General features: G+C 44.1%; 1 long non-coding RNA gene across 1 annotated transcript; it reads left to right on the forward strand.

Annotated features, from left to right (window-relative positions):
- The first annotated feature begins 2,462 nt into the window (after window positions 1-2,462).
- Window positions 2,463-3,187, forward strand: LOC130534806 (uncharacterized). The gene is made up of 2 exons (XR_008952971.1): window positions 2,463-2,940; window positions 3,031-3,187. It is a non-coding gene; the product is annotated as an uncharacterized LOC130534806 (long non-coding RNA).
- The last annotated feature ends 727 nt before the right edge of the window (window positions 3,188-3,914 follow it).

Genomic DNA, 3,914 nt, shown 5'->3' on the forward strand with positions numbered 1-3,914 from the left:
CTATATTATGTGGATCTTAAACATAAACTAAATCAGCTTAGCCTAAATTTGCTTTATCACCGTCTGTTCAACTCACCTTTATTCTCCTGGACTCAATTGTCTTTTGGAGTAAGATGGTTGAACTGATACTGTAGATGGTGCGGCTGCAGGCAGGTGGTTGTTTCTGCCATGAGAAACTGCTGTGGAGAACACAAGAAACAAGGTTATGGACAAAACTGTTTCTGTCTATTTAGAAACCGAGGACAGCGAGACTAGGGGGGCGCATGAGTGCATGTAACATTAGTGTGAGCTATGGTCACAGGATGATGTATTTAGAATGCATGAACATCAAAGAACAAAGAAAAAGAACAAAACTGTACCTCAATCCTCTGGAACCACTTGACCTATTTGGGAGTGATGGATGAGGTCTGGTGGTCAGAATTCCAGAACAGCTTTGTGTCTTGACCTCTCTGCCATGTGATATCAGGAAGCCTTCTGCAGGTCAGCTTTACACACTGCTTTCCAAACAGTTCCTAATGATCTCCCTCTCAGCCAGCAGCTGTGTTTGGCGAATACTGTTTGGCAAGTATTTGGTAAATATGAGTCAGCCAGGAAGTGCAAACACCTTAATACAGTAAGCGTGAAAATGACCCCAAACAAGTAACTGAAACGGCGTTTCAAATTGAAATAGAGCAGGTAAATCTGTATGCATCACTTCCTGGAAGTCTGCGGTTTCTCTCCACATCCTCATTAGGGTGTGTGTTGGGATATTTACCAGCGAACCAGACCCTGTGGCACAGAACCAATATCCTGCACACCTCCTGTAGCACCTTCAAGCTAGGGCCAGCGTGAGTGTGCATGTGTGAGAGAGTGTTTATGTGTGTAGCCAGGTAGCCAGGGCAAAATCAGATGACTGCAGACCATGACAGCCTGGAGGCGTGTTGCCATGGTTACATGATAAAAGAAACAGCAAACATTTCCTCCACACAGTCAAACTGCAGATGCAAACCTACTTGTGAGCATTTCTTCATTACTTGTGAGCATTAATATTTTCCAGTGTTGCCTGTTCAGAAGAGGAACCAGAAGCAGCTGTGGTCATGTGACATGATGTGTTGAGTCATAAAGTTCACCCAAGACCAGCGTTTACATTTATGTCCCTCTGGATACTTGACCAGTTTCAGCTCCAGATGTTTGGCTGTCCTGTGGCACCCCCTCAGGGCTTAGTTTAAGGCCTCTGCTTCTAGTAGTGTGATTCCAGCCGAACTGTTTCAGGGCCTACTGGAATCTTTCTTTGCTTTTCAAACCCACTTTGGCAGCATAATTAAAGCTGGATTTTTAATCAGACCATATTTCCTCTTTTGCCAACAGGTTTGGGTTTTATTCAGGTTCCTTCTTTCTTCTGGTCTCTTGTTTCTTGTCTGTTTGCATGAATGCAGCTCCAACTGCACCCTTCTGCAGGAGGCTGCAAGAAGCTGGAATGCAGTCCTGCTGCGGCTGGTTAAGCAGCCTAAGCAAAGGCAGCAGCAGGCTGCACACACAAGGAAGGAAAGTGCAGAAGGTGCTCTTCTCTTCCTCACTCTGTTCTGTTCTGGGCTCATCAGAATGAATGGAGATCAGTTTTGTTTGGGTTTTTTCCAGAGGAAGGTGGGAAAAGGAGGATGGCCGGGGTGCACAAGGCAGGGTTTTAACATGCGAACTGAATGTGAATAGATGAATGAGGAGGGAACAGGCCTGGGGCCATTCTTCAGGCCTGGATCTCTGACAGAACCCTCATTTTGGGCCCAAAATCTTGAAATATGAGCATTAGCAAAAGACATTAGTTTGATGAATTTATTAAATAATGATCTGATGCAGCAGAGGTTTAAATCCTGTCTGTGTGAGCAGAAAACATTAGAATTGTCTTCTAGAGGTTCCTGGACAGTACTGGACAAAAATACATCAAAATGTATTTCAAAACAAAATTATGATCACAGGGAAATGCAGAACTGTTCAATCATTCAATCAATGTGGACAGGAAGGAGCATCAGATCAACTGTCTGATCCCATCCAACCAGTGGTAGTGATTAGAAGGCTTCACTACATTGATCATCTCTTTGATCTCATTGACCTCATACAAACACTAAATGACCAGTGCTAGAGTCCATCCTCTGCTTCCATGGTGACGGTGTCACAGCAGAGCATCACAGAGTAGAGCATTTATCCTGGGAGGGTCTCTTCACTTCCTGCCTTTCAGCACAGCAAACTCGGTTTTGAGTGTCAGACAACACAATTGGCGCCAGTTTATACGTCCATCAAACTAGAAGAACCATGTGGTTAATGAGAGGATATTATAGTTCATTTCTTGGGGCTTCTAAAAATGAATTGTTTCAAGGCTGTCCTTACTAACCATCTCAAACATCTGATGACAGATGATGCAGCAGAGCTCGAACAACAGGAACACAAACAATTCCTGCAAGAGCAAACATTTCAATATCAATATCAATATCAATCTTTATTTATATGGCACTTTTCATACGCTAGGTAGCACAAAGTGCCTCACAAAGGATAAAAACAGCAAAGAGAACAACAGAATTAAGAAAAGGACAGACACACACACATGCATACAACACACTTACACACACACCCACACACATAAACAAGCTGAGGCAAGCTGAGACATGGCTGGGCACCGAGACCTGAGGCGAAGGAGACGCCACCTTTGGAGGCCCACCAGGCCGAGGGAGGTCACGGTCTGTGACCACAGGTGGTACCGCCACAAAGACCACCCCGACCCGGACAGACCGGAGGCTCCACACCAAAGCACAGAGCCCCCTAACCACCCAGTCCAGGGTCGACAATGGGACAGCACCTCCAGCGGTAGACCGGAAACATCTCCCAGCCTGGCAGGCCCCCATGAGGAAACACCATGAGGAGACACTGGAGCTAAAAACTGAAGGACTGAAACAGTAAATGGGATAAAAGGTATAAAAGCTAAAAGCTGAGGAACTAAGAATTGGAGTAGTAAAACAGTACTAAGACTACAACAGACTAAAACAGTAAATGGGATAAAAGGTGTAAAGACTAAAAACTGAGAATAAGAACTGAGGGAGTAAAACAGTACTAAGACTAAAACAGACTAAAACAGTAAATGAGATGAAAGGTGTAAAGACTAAAAACTGAGAGACTAAGAACTGAGGGAGTAAAACAGTAAAAGTGTCAAGTAAAATAAGGATAAGACATAAAATAAATTGAAAATAATCAGAAAATCAATTAAAGGCTTGATTAAAAAGGTGTGTCTTGAGCCTCTTTTTAAAAATCTCAACAGTCTCTGCGGCCCTGAGGTTCTCCGGCAGGCTGTTCCACAGTCGGGGACCATAATAACTGAAGGCCGCTTCCCCGTGCGTTTTAGTGCTTACATGTGGAATGGTTAAAAGGCCGGTGCCGGAGGACCTCAGAGTCCGCGAGGGTTGATAGAATAAAAGCAGGTCAGATAAATAAGTCGGGCCAAGACCATTAAGACATTTAAAAACTAATAAAAGAACCTTAAAATCGATCCTGAAACGCACGGGTAGCCAATGCAGCGATTCTAAAACTGGTGTAATGTGCTCCCGCCCTCTGGTCCTCGTCAGCACTCGTGCAGCTGAGTTTTGTAATAATTGTAGGTTTGTGATGCTCTTTTTTGGAAGACCAGAGAGCAGGGCATTACAATAATCTAAACGACAAGAGATAAAAGCGTGCATCAGCACCTCCGTGCTGGCCTGAGAGAGAAACGGGCGGACTCTGGCTATATTCTTCAGGTGGTAAAAACCTACCTTGGTTATGTTTTTGATGTGTGGAATAAAACTAAGCTCAGAGTCAAGGATCACACCCAGATTTTTTACAGATTGAGATGGCTTACAATCCTTCAATTTTGGAAAAAGTTTCTCTCTCTGACCTTCAGGACCAATAACTAAGGC

Source organism: Takifugu flavidus, chromosome 12 (genome assembly GCF_003711565.1).
Source record: "Takifugu flavidus isolate HTHZ2018 chromosome 12, ASM371156v2, whole genome shotgun sequence".
NCBI lineage: Eukaryota > Metazoa > Chordata > Actinopteri > Tetraodontiformes > Tetraodontidae > Takifugu > Takifugu flavidus.